Here is a 13,348-nt window from a genome sequence, read left to right on the forward strand (position 1 = left end):
CTAATTCTATGAAGTTCATGAAAATCTACGAAGATGGATTAAAAAAAAAACAGAAAAATCAAAATTCCAAAACTTAACAATTAAAAGAGGAAGAATAAGCAGAAACAACAGTCAGCATGAAAGACATTTCATAAAAGAGTCCTAAAGTGTCTATTTCAAAGGATAAACTGTTGCCTTTAAAAGAAACACATCACAAAGATTGACCAGTTCATGCATCCCTCCATCCACCCAGTTTTACCAAAACTACAGTACTTACCAGACAGCACACTCAACTGCCAGCAAAAGACCTCAAGCAATCACAACGCATTTGTGGGATAAGTGATACAGGAATGGGAGGGAAGGGTATGGAGGGAGGAGACAACTGCAACTAGCAACAATGGAAAACTGTTAATCTAAACCACAAAGGCTTCCCACAGAACAGGATATCAAAGAATACAATTCTTTTTTGCTAAGTACCAGGAACTCAGCACTGACAATTCACTATAATAATAAAAAGGAGAGCTTCCAATTAAATACAAAAGTAAACTAAAGAAACCAACCAAAAGTAACATGAAAGGACAAATCACAAATTTTACTAGAGGCTTAAGAAAAACAAAGTATGAGGTTGTTTCCTCTAAGGGTATTCCTGATGACAAAGGTCATTAAACAATAAGGCTTTCTGAGGTGGCCACTGCTTCCAAAGAAAAGTCATCCCTAAAAAACACAGTCCTTTGCACTACAGTCAAAAGGAGTACTAAAAGAGACTTTTTCAAGACAGAAGGTGGACTTGGGTGGTACTCTAGAAAATCTTCCCTGGTATTCCCAATAAAACTGGAGGGCAGGAGAGGAAAGCATAAATTATGTCTGTTACTCTGGGAAAAAAAAGGGGGGGGGGGAGACTTTTACAGTGTTTTACAGAATAACCAAAACAATTCTGAATCCCTAATTCAGAATTCCAAGACTATCTGAACTTTAAGTCAAATCATATTGATAGGCAAAACTCCCCCAACTATCTTAAACATTAAAAGAGACCACACTACCAAAGAAGTTATATAAACCAAACTGTTGGGATCATGTTAATCAATTTAAAATTTGGTATCTCAAGGTCTCAAACCCAAAGTTGAGCGACTGAGGTTGTAGCACAGTGGTACAGTGCTTGCCTAACATATGTGAGGCACTAGGTTTGATTCTCAGAACCGCATATAAATAAATAAAAGGTCCCTTGACAACTAAAAAATGTTAAAAAAAAAAAAAAAAAAAAAGGAAAGAAAGAAAAGAAAAAAAACAAAGTTGAGAACAGTGAAAGCTCCCCACCCCTCTCAGGGAAGAGACCAAGTTACATCACTAAGAACAAACAGTAAACAGAGTCCCACCCCCAAACAAATGATCAGTCAACCAAAACTTGCATTTGCAGGCAGGACACAAAGGCTCAGAGGACCAAAACACACTCTTTTATGTATTACTCCAGTTATAAAACAGCTTTACTGAAACTTTATTGAAAGAATTTGTTTTCTAAGCATACTGATGAAAAAAAATCTCAGCAGAATCCTTGTAAGATATGAAGGTCTATTATATTTCTACAGTTTGAGAGACAATATAAGCTGACTACAAAAATATTTAAGATTTTATGGGTAAAATTAAACAGCCATGGACATTGCCCCCCAAATAATTAAACTCTTACATTTTAACAATATTTAACAATAAACTAAAGTAGTCCTTTGGCAACAAGGTGACAATTTTATAATGTTATTGTATTTTTATACCTTTATTTTTATTTATTTTTATGGGGTGCTAAGGATCAAACCCAGTGCCTCACACATGCTAGGCAAGTGCTCTATCACTGAGTCACATCCCAGCCCCCAGTTTTTTTGTTTGTTTGTTTGTTTGTTTATAAGGTACTACTGATGTCAGACAAGGTAGCATACTTCCAGTGATTTGGAAGGCCAATGCAGGAAGATTGCAAATTCAAAACCAGCCTCAACAACACAGTGAAGCCCTAAGCAACTTAGTGCAACCCTATCTCAAGAAGAAAACTAAAAAAGAGCTGGGGATGTGGCTTAGTTGTTAAGTGCCCCTAGATTCAATCCCTGTTACCAAAAAAAAAAAAAAAGTGTACTACTTGGTTTCTCTTGCTAACCATCAGCATTCTAATTAAGTCTCTTAGTGCTAGGCTGGGAAGGGTAAGATAGAGCCATCTCAAGTGTGAAACACAGGATTTCTACTGATCAGTACTAAATGCAAAAACATGTACAAACATTAAAGTCAAGCACTCTAGTTATTAAGACATTGTAAGGGGCTGGGATATAGATCAGTAAAAGAGTCTGTACTTTGCATCTTTGCAAGTGAAAGACCCTAGAATCAATTCCCAATACCCACCCCCCCCCAAAAAAAAAAAAAAAAAAAAAACACTAGTACCACAAAAAAAAAGAGAGAGAATATTCTTTGTGGAACTAACCAAATAAAACTATAGAGTACTAGAACAGTTACAGAGTTTCAACTTTGTAATGCAACTAAATAGCAAGACTTTTCATATCTCAGGAAGAAATGATCCACTGGAAAATCTCACCCTTACAGATTGTAATCTTTTCTGAAGCCCCCCAGAAAACGCTTCCATAAAAATCTCCTAGAGCACTCACATTCTGCCTTTTATAAGTTATACTGGATATTATATATTATTCCTTCAAGACTGCACATGATATGCTGTATCACACACAGAGAGAATACTGCACGTGAAAATAAATTGGGGCAACTACAGATCTGTGCCTAGTAAGTATCATATTAACTAACTATACGATTGCTAAGTCAAGAAACAGTCATGTAGTTTTTGTTTACCCAGGGATTCTCAAGTTGGATGAGTAGTTACAACAGTACTTTCGAAAGTTGTGCTTCAAACAAAAAATAAGCAAGTCATGTTTTTCAAGTCGTTTTTGGGTACTTCGAACCATAAAAGACAAAGGCTGCAGGTGTGGTGCTGCACACCTGTAATCCCAGTGGCCCAAAGGCTAAGGCAGAAGGGCTGTAAATTCAAAGCCAGCTTAGTGAGGCCCTAAGCAACTTAGCGAGACGCCCTTTCAAAATGAAACATAAAAAGGACTGGGGATGTGGCTCAATGATTAAGTAACCTGGGGTTCAATCACTGGTACAAAAAAAGAAAAAAAATGCAAAGACCTGTGAAAAACTATAATTATTATTAGCAAGGACAGTCTACCTCTAAGATTGGAATAAAGGAATTAAGAAAAATCCTTCGGTGCTGGGGTTGTGGCTCAGTGGTAGAGCACTCACCTTATACGTGTTGAGGCACTGGGTTCAATCCTCAGCACCACATAAAAGTAAATAAAATAAAGGTATAAAAAAATCAACATGGATTAGAGATCTAAATAAAAATATGAAACTAAGAAAACAAGGGAAATTCTTCAGGACTTTGGGATGATTTTTTTGGATAAGATGTCAAAAGTATGTGGAACAAAAGAAGAAATGAACTAAATGAAAATGCTTCTGCATAGCAATGGAAGCAATTAATAGTGAAGAGACAACCTCCAGAATGGAAGAAAATATTTGCAACTTATACATCTGACAAGAAGTAAATAACCAGAATGAGTAGGAAGCTCAAACAATTCAATAAAGAAAAAAAAATCCTTCAATGAAGGAGGGAAGGAGATAGAAGAACACAGGCTGAAAGTTCAGTTTGGTCAGTTCCCACATCCTTTCCTTTTTGGTTTCTGCTAACAAGCAAGGTAAGATATGACAAAATGTTGAATTTAATAAAGACATTATTCTTCTCTTAAAACACTGTAGATGTCAGAGCAGGAACTATTTGGGTTAATGCTGTATATGGCTCGCATTGGTTGTTTGTTATTATGTGTCTGCCCCTAAATGGTGAGGCAATGGAAACCTTCAGGGACACTATAAGTCTACAGGGTAGAAAGTCTACTGCCTCAGATCTATATTGTCAGACAGGTGACACACAACAACATGAAAAAGGGAACAAAATTTCCAAAATATGCCAAGATACTCCAATAACAGATTCCACAGTGGAAGAAATGTCAGAGAAGGAGTTTAGAATGTTCAGAGTTAAACTAATCTGTGAGGTAAAGGATGATGCAAGGAGTGAAATCAGAGAGAAAACATAGGAAGTGAAAGATCACTTCAATAGATAAAGATTCTTGAAAAAAAAAATCAAGCAAAAATCCTCAAAATGAAGGAATCAATAAACCAAATAAAAAATTCAAAGGAAAGCATCACTAGCATCACTTGGAAGAATTTCAAGCAATGAAGAAAAAATATATAATCTTGAAAATGAAGTTAACTGTGGAGAAAAGATATTAAGAGAACCTGATCATCCAGGTACAGTGGTGCATACCTTAATCACAGCAGCTTGGGAGGCTGAGGCAGGAGGATCACGAGTTCAAAGCAAGCCTCAGCAATAGTGACGTACTAAACAACTCAGTGAGACTCTGTCTATAAATAAAATACAAAATAGAGCTGGGGATGTGGCTCAGGGGTCAAGTGCCCCTGAGTTCAATCTCTGGTACCCCTAAAAGAAAAAAAAAAAAAAAAGAATTGACAATGAAATAAAAACCCTCCATGATAAACAAAGTTTAAAAGAATTCACAACTAGGGCTGGGGATGTGGCTCAAGCGGTAGGGCGCTCGCCTGGCATGCATGCGGCCCGGGTTCAATCCTCAGCATCACATACAAAGATGTTGTGTCCGCCGAGAACTAAAAAATAAATATTAAAAAATTCTCTCTCTCTCTCTCCCCCCCCCACTCTCTCTTTAAAAAAAAATTCTCTCTCTCTCTCGCTCTAAAAAAAAAGAATTCACAACTAGAAAGCCTACACTACAAAACATACTCAATAAAATATTTCATAAAGAAGAAATGAAAAACAAAACTGAAAACCAGCAAAGGGAGTAACTACACTAGAAGAATATTCAATCAAAGGAGAAACTAATTCAAATTAAAAATGAGAATAAATCAAAATGATAGGGAATAAACATTTCTCAATAATAACATTGAGTGTAAATGGCCTAAACTCATCAATCAGAAGATTGCATTAAAAAACTAGACCCAGGGGCTGGGATTGTGGCTCAGCGGTAGAGCGCTCACCTAGCACGGGCAGGACCCGGGTTCGCTCCTCAACACCACATAAAAATAAAAAAGATGTTGTGTCCACCGAAAAATTAAAAATAAACATTAAAAAATTCTCTCTCTCTCTTTAAAAAAGAAAAAAAAACTAGACCGAACAATATGCTGTTTCCAAAAGACTCACTTCTTAGGCAAAGATATCCACAACTGAACATAAAAGGATGGGGGGGGGGGGGGCAGAAACACCAGGCACATGCCTGTAATCCCAGAAGCTCAGGAGATTGAGGCAAGAAGGATGGGGAGTACAAAGCCAGCCTCAGCAAAAGCAAAGTGCTAATAAGCAACACAGTGAGACTCTGTCTGTAAATAAAATTCAAAATAGGGCTGGGGATGTGGCTCAGTGGCCAAGTGCCCATGAGTTTAACCCCTGGGACTCCCCCCCAAAAAATATGTCATTCACATGCATCTTGTAAACAAGCAGGGGTTTCTATCCTCACATCAGATAAAGTGGATTTCAAGCCAAGGTTAATCAGAAGGGACAAAGAAGGGCATTTCATACTACTAAAGGGAAATATTCATCAACAAGACATAACAATTGTAAATATTTATGCCCCAAACAATGGAGAATCTGTGTACATCAAACAAACTCTTCTCAATTTCAAGAATCAAATAGACCACAACACAATAATGCTGGGTGACTTTAACATGCCTCTTTCACCACTGGATAGATCCTTCAAACAAAAACTAAATAAAAGATAAAAACTCTGCAAGATAACCAAGGAAGCGCTGATGTGGTCTAGCATGGAATATTAGGACAAAGGCTTATGGGAACAAGGAGCTTTTAGTTTTGATGTTATTCTCTCTTGTTTTGTGTAGCTTTATTTTATTTTAAAAATAAGGTACATATTATTTTATTAGGCAATTGGGCTTCAATTTTAGCACATAAATAGAAAACACACACTCTTTCCCAATCTGTAACTGAAAGATTTGTTAATATTTGAAGAGATTGTCTTTAGTTTTATGATTTTCCAATAACTATGGACAAGTGTAATTTTAAAATGTAGGACTGGGGATGTGGCTCAAGCAGTAGCTCGCTCACCTGGTATGCGTGCGGCCTGGGTTCGATCCTCAGCACTACATACAAACAAAGATGTTATGTCCGCCAAAAAAACTAAAAAAAAATAAATATTAAAATTCTCTTAAAAAATGTAATAAAGTTTCCCTTATGTTTAAAAAAAACTAAATAAAGAAACTACAGAACTAAAAAACACAACAATTAGACTAACAGACATATATAAAATATTTCATACACCAACGAATGAATATACATTCTTCTTAGTAGGCCATGGATACCATATCTTAGCCCACAAAGCAACTCTAGTAAATACAAAAAAAATAGACATAATACCTGGCATTCTATCAGATCATAATGGAATGAAAGTAGAAATCAATGATAAAATTAAAAATACAAGCTAGATAATATGCTATTGAATAACCAATGGATAACAGAAGAAATCAGATGAAATTCTTAAAAAATACTTAGAGGTAAATGAGAACAGCGATATAACATTTCAAAATCTATGGGACATTATGAAGGCAGTGCCAAGCGGAAAGTTCATTGCACTGAGCTCATCCATTAAGGAACAGAAAGTCACCAAATAAATAGCCTAGCATTACATCTCAAAGCCCTAGAAAAAGAAGAACAAATCAACACCAAATGCAGTATAACACAGGAAGTAATTAAAATCAGAGGCAAAAATCAATGAAATTGAAACAAAAAAAAAATTCTTTTTAAATCAACAAACCATGGGCTGGGGTTGTGGCTCAGAGGTAGAGCCCTCACCTAGCATGCACGAGGCCCTGGGTTCAATCCTCAGTACCACAAAAAAAATAAAGAAAGAAAGGTATTGTGTCCAACTACAAACTAAAAAATAAATATTAAAAAAAAAAAACCAAGAAGTTGGTTCTTTAAAATAAATAAATAAACCTTTAGCCAAGCTAATAAAAAGAAAAACTCAAAATTTCTAAAATTCATGATGAAAAATGAAATATCACCACTGAACACAATGATGGACACTATTGAAATACACTCATATATTGCTGGTGGGACTGCAAATTGGTACAACCACTATGGAAAGCAGTGTGGAAATTCCTAAGAAAACTTGGAATGGAACCACCTTTTGACCCATTTATCCCACTCCTTGGTATATACACAAAGGACTTAAAATCACCCTACTACAGCATTGACATAGCCACATCAATGTTTATAGCAGCTCAATTCATAATAGCCAAGCTATGAAACCAATCTAGGTGTCCTTCAAGAGATGAATGGATAATGTAGTATATATACATAATGGAATAGTACTCAGCCATTAAGAAGAGCAAAATTATGGCTGGTAAATGGGTGGAACTGGACTATCATGCTAAATGAAATAAGCCAATCCCCCCAAAAAACAAAGGCCAAATGTTCTCTCTGATATGTACATGCTAACACAGATGGGCAGGAGGATAGAAGTTCTTTGGATTAGACAAAGGGGAATGAAGGAAAGGCGGGGGGGGGGGGGGGGGGATAGAAAAGACAGTGAAATGAATGAGACATAACTTTCCTATGTTCATACATGAATACATGATCAGTAAAATTCCATATCATGTATATCCACAAGAAAAGGATCCTAATTAGACTAAATTATTCTCCTGTATGTATAATACATCATTCTACTGTCATGTGCACCTAGAAAGAACAATACCAAAAAAAAAAAAAAAAAAGACTGAAGCTTGTTGAAACTAAGAAGTCGTAAGGAATTGTACATCAACAATGTATACTTGGGCTGGGGATGTGGCTCAAGCGGTAGCGCGCTCGCCTGGCATGCGTGCGGCCCGGGTTCGATCCTCAGCACCACATACCAACAAAGATGTTGTGTCCGCCGAGAACTAAAAAATAAATATTAAAAAAAAATTCTCTCTCTCTCTCTCCTCTCTCACTCTCTCTTTAAAAAAAAAAAAAAGTTTAAAAAAAAAAAAAAAACAATGTATACTTGCTAACAAAACTTTCCTACAGATATACAGGTTAATAATTCTAAAACCACTATACATGAAAATGGGTAAGTGATGCTGGATGCAGTAATGTATGCCTGTAATCCCAGTTACTCAGAAGGCTGAGGCATGAAGATATGCCACAGTCTGGCTGGGCACAAATCACGGGCCACTCAAGTAGGAACAAACTTTATTTCCGAACTCCCCGGAACGCCATCCAAACGGCCCTTCCAGGAACACCACACACCAAGCAGAACTCCCTCCACCGGAACTTCACCAACCATCGCAAACTCCCCGTGAGAACTCCAAAGTGGTGGCGCCCAAGGCGGACAGCAGGGGTCTATATACAATTGAATACACAGCTTAATACAACCATCATCATCTCAATAGCTTGCTGGCAGTCACCTCTCAACCACTCCCTTCTGGCAAAATGCCATGCGTCATCCTGACTAGGCTGTGGCCCTCAACATCGATAGACAATTCAATACATTTTCTAAAATAAAAAGGGTTAGAGGGATAGGAATATAGCTCAGTTAGTAGAGTGCTTGCCTCACATGCACAAGGCTCTGGGTTCACTCTCCAGCAACACACACACAAAAAAAAAAAAGGTGAGGGGGGGCGCAGGAGATATATCTCAGTTGTAGAGCAACCCTAGGTTTAATCCCCAGTACTGGGGGGTGGAGGAGGGAGCAGAAAGGGTAGATAAGCAAATGTACAAATGAGTAAATGGATATCTGGAACAGGATCCTGAAACAGAAAAAGAACACTATAACTGAATAAACTATAAGCTTTAGTTAATAATAACATATCAATAATGGATATTCAATTATAACAAATATACTGAACTAATTTAAGGTATAAATAATAAGGGAAACTGAGTGAGGGAATAGTGGGAAATTTTCTGTATTATCTTCTCAACTTTTTTGTAAAACTAAAACTATTCTACAAATAAAATCTGGTTTTAATATTTATTTTAAAAAGTAGGAACTGCTGGATGTGGTGGTGCACACCTGTAATCCAAGCAGTTCAAGAGGCTAAGACAGGAGGTCACAGGTTCAAGGCCAGCCTCAGAAACTTAGTGAGGCCCTAAGCAACTAAGCAAAACTGGGTCTCAAAATAAAAATAAAAAAGGGCTGGGAACTACTTGGCTCAGTGGTAACATGCCTCTGGGTTCAATCCCCAGTACCCAAAAATGTATAAATTTTTTTTTTATTTTAAAAAGGTATGAACTTAATAAAAATCAGTATCGTATTTCTAAAAATTCACATACAAATGGAAAACTAACTCACAAAAGAAAAACAGATGACATGCAAATAATTTCTAGTGTATATCATACTCCAAAAATGATATAGCCCTGAGAAATACAAGAATTAGTTCACATCATGATAAAGATACTCAGAATATTTTTTTAAGTCATACCACAAAGAGAATAATTTAGGGAATATGTTTACATTTTTATTAAGTACTCAATATTTCCTATGCACAAACAAGATAAACAGGAAACCATTAGAACTTATTCATGGGCTGGGGATGTGGTTCAAGCGGTAGCGCACTCGCCTGGCATGCGAGCCGCCCGGGTTCAATCCTCAGCACCACATACAAACAAAGATGTTGTGTCCGTCGAAAACTAAAAAATAAAAATATTAAAAAATTCTCTCTCTCTCTCTCTCTCTCTCCCTCTCTCTCTTAAAAAAAAAAAAAAAAAGAACTTATTCATCCTTAGAATCAAATGGAACCATAAAGAACTTCTGAGATTCAGAAAGGTTAAGCATGATTCAGAATGCTTACATGACTAGATAATAAGGTAAATCCTCTCCCAATCCCTGCCTTGGGGGTACTAGGGATAAACAGAACTACATGCTAATAAGCAAGCACTCTAACACTTAGTTACACTACCAACCCTTTTTATTTATTTTACTTTTTTTTTTGAGACAGAGCCTCAGTAAGTTGCTCAAACTGGCCTCAAACTTGTGATCTTCCTAACTTAGCCTCCCCAAGAGCTAAGATTACAGGAGTATGGTACCACACCAACAATAATATAATCTTTATAAACTATAAGTGGAATTTTATTTTAAATGTACAAAAGCTTCATTATTTAAGAATATAAATTTATAAATTTATATCAAACAAAATTTATAAAAGCAAATTTATAAAATTTATAAAATCAAAATCTCCTTTTCATTTCTTTTGTAAATCTGATGTCCACATAAAAGTATGAAAATATTCCCCGGTACTGCAAATATGAAAACAAAAATGTTATGAACATATTTAAAGATTAAACAAAGACAAATGCAGAAGGAATAAAATTATATTACTGATTTTATTAATTCTTAAAACAAGTCTAAGAGACTTCTATAATGAATGTCTCATATCATTAAGTTATATCTTAAATAAATATTTACTGTATATTTACTATAAGCTAGACATAGTGTTAGTATTAGTATTAGAGATACAAAGATGACTAAAAATCATGGGACCTTCAAAACGTTCGCTGTCCAAAGGAAGAGAAAGAAAACACATAATAGAGATATGAATAAAATATCTTGAGAAGTCTATAAAAAGTTTACAGAGAAAATAATAACCGAATTGAGTTTTGACAGTGTTGTATAATAAAGACTGGTCTTTGTCCTAGGTTTCTAGGATATAGTCTCTAAACCTTTGGAATTTCCCAAATGATATGAGTAACTTTGTTATTCATGTTAGGGACCAAATGAGCTTATGCTAACCAGGCAACTCATAGTGAGCCCCTAAATAGTTTCAAGATGAGGGCTGGCCATGCTGAAAAGTCCATATGATGACAAGGCTCAGACTTTCAGTCATATAATCAGTCTGACTTCTTATGAGTGAAGGGAGCTGGACACCAAGTTTAATCATATGGTCAATGATTCAATTAATCATGCCTACATAATGAAGCCCCAATAAGAACTGAACACTGAGGCTCTGTAAGCTTCCATGGTTGGTGATATACACTGTGTCAGGAGGGTGATACATCCTGAGGATGAAGATGATGAACAAACAGGTTAACTCTCTCCTAGCACTAACAAGGCTGTTTTTCATTGTTTGCTTTTATTCACTCCTCAAATAATTAACAATAAAGTTATCCTTTCCTGAAAATAATAATAAAGGAAAACATCCAAAAAAAAAAAAAAAACAAAACAAAACAGACACACCAGTGATTCAACTTCCCGATCAGTAATCTTTCTTTAGGTTTACAGGAACTAGGAAAGCCTGGAATACCTGATAACCAATGGACAACATCAAAATCCCTCAAGACCCAGGCATAGTGGAGTAAACCTATAATTCTAGCAATGCAGGAGGATGGCAAGTTCAACCTCAGCAATTTAGAAAGATCCTCAACAACTTAGCAAGACTCTGTCTCAAAATAAAAAATAAAAAGGGCTGGGGATGTGGCTCAGTGGTTGAGTGCTATTGGATTCAATCCCCAATACAAATATATTAATAATTAAAAATGGCTGGAGGCATATTCATTAAATCTCCAGTACCCACCAAAACAGATACATAGACCAATGGTATAGAAGACACAGAGACAAACCCATATGAATACAGTTATCTCATACCAGAAAAAGGTACCAAAAACATACATTGGAAAAAAGAAAGCCTCTTCAACATATGGTGCTGAGAAAATCTGAAATCCACATATAGCATAATGAAATTAAACCCCTATCTCTCACCCTGCACAAAAATCAACTTAAAGTGACTCAAATACTTAGGCACTAGAACAGAGACTCTGCACCTACTACAAGAAAAAGTAGGACCAAATCGCCACCATGTCAACTTCCTTAACAAGACCCCTAAGTGCAAGAAGTAAAATCAAGAATCAATAAATGGGTTGGAATCAAACTAAAAGCTTCTTCACAGCAATCAATAATGTGAAGAGAGAGTCTACAAAATGGAGAAAATTTTTAACACATGCACCTCAGATAGAGCATTAATCAGCAGGATATGTAAATAACTCAAAAAACTTAACACCAAAAAAACCCCAAATAACCCAGTCTAATAAATGGGCAAAGGAAATGAACAGACACTTCACAAAAGAAATACAATCAACAAATATATGCAAATTGTTCAACACTCTAGCAATTAGAGAAATGCAAATTAAAACCACACCAAGATTCTATCTCACTGCAGTCAGAATGGCAATTATCAAGAATACAAGTAACAATAAATGTTGTCGAAGATGTGGGGAGAAAGGTACTCTCATATATTGCTGGTGGGACTGCAAATTGGTACAACCATATGGAAAGCAGTATGGAGATTCCTTAGAAAACTTGGAATGCAACCACCATTTGATCCAGTTATCCCACTCTCGGTCTATACCCTAAAGGACTTAAAATCAGCATAATATTGCACTGACACAGCCACATCAATATTTACAGCAGTGCAATTCACAATAGTCAAGCTATGGAACCAATCTAGGTATCTTTCAACAGATGAATGAATAAAGAAAATGTGGTACATATACACAATGGAATAGTACTCAGCCATCATAAAGAAGAATGAAATTATGGCATTTGCTGGTAAATGGATGGAACTGGAGAATATTATGTTAAGTGAAATAGGCCAATTCCAAAGAACCAAAGGCTGAATGTTTTCTCTGATATGTGGATGCTAATTCACAATAAGGGGTGGAGGGAGAATAGAGATATTTTGCACTAGATAGAGGGGAGTGAAGAAATGGGAGAAGATATGAGGCTAGGAATAATAATATAATAAATTGGACATTATTACCCTATGTGCATATATGATTCCATGACCTGTGTAACTCTAAATCATGTACAACCAGATGAATGAGAAGTTATATTCCATTTATGTATGATGTGTCAAAATCATTCTACTGTCCTTTAGAACTAATTAGAACAAATAAAAAATAAAATTTCCAGTACGACCAGGGGGAAAAAAACCTGTTAACTGATCATTGGCAAGGCATCATGCACACACTTGGAAATCCAGCTACTGGGAAGGCTGACAGCGGCAAGAGGATCAAAGTTCCAGGCCAACCTAGGCAACTGAACAAGAGTCTATCCACAAATACAATAAGCTGGGCATGGTGGCTCATATCTCTAATTCCAGCAACTCAAGAGGCTGAGGTAGGAGGATAGAAAGTTCAAAGCCAGTTTCATCAACTTAGCAAGACCCTGTCTCAAAATACAAAATAAAATGGGGTGGGGCTGTGGCTCAGTGATTAAACATCCCTGGGTTCAATCCCTGGTACCAAAAACTAAATAAACAA

At 36.2% G+C, this 13,348-nt stretch overlaps 1 protein-coding gene across 5 annotated transcripts in view; it reads right to left on the reverse strand.

Annotated features, from left to right (window-relative positions):
• The window catches only part of USP54 (ubiquitin specific peptidase 54), a 133,750-nt gene that overhangs the window by 91,990 nt on the left and 28,412 nt on the right, over positions 1 to 13,348 (reverse strand). The window contains exon 2 of one of the 5 annotated variants that reach the window (XM_081267820.1): positions 4,340 to 4,437. The exons of 2 other annotated variants lie outside the window; for them this stretch is intronic. The gene's annotated coding sequence lies outside the window, so the exon portion shown is untranslated. Of the gene's footprint in view, positions 1 to 256; positions 413 to 4,339; positions 4,514 to 13,348 lie in introns of those variants that run through there. 2 more of the 5 variants (XM_081267819.1, XM_081267821.1) reach the window with 2 other exon arrangements.

This window comes from Spermophilus citellus, assembly GCF_964194105.1.
Source record: "Spermophilus citellus genome assembly, chromosome: 15".
Lineage (NCBI taxonomy): Eukaryota > Metazoa > Chordata > Mammalia > Rodentia > Sciuridae > Spermophilus > Spermophilus citellus.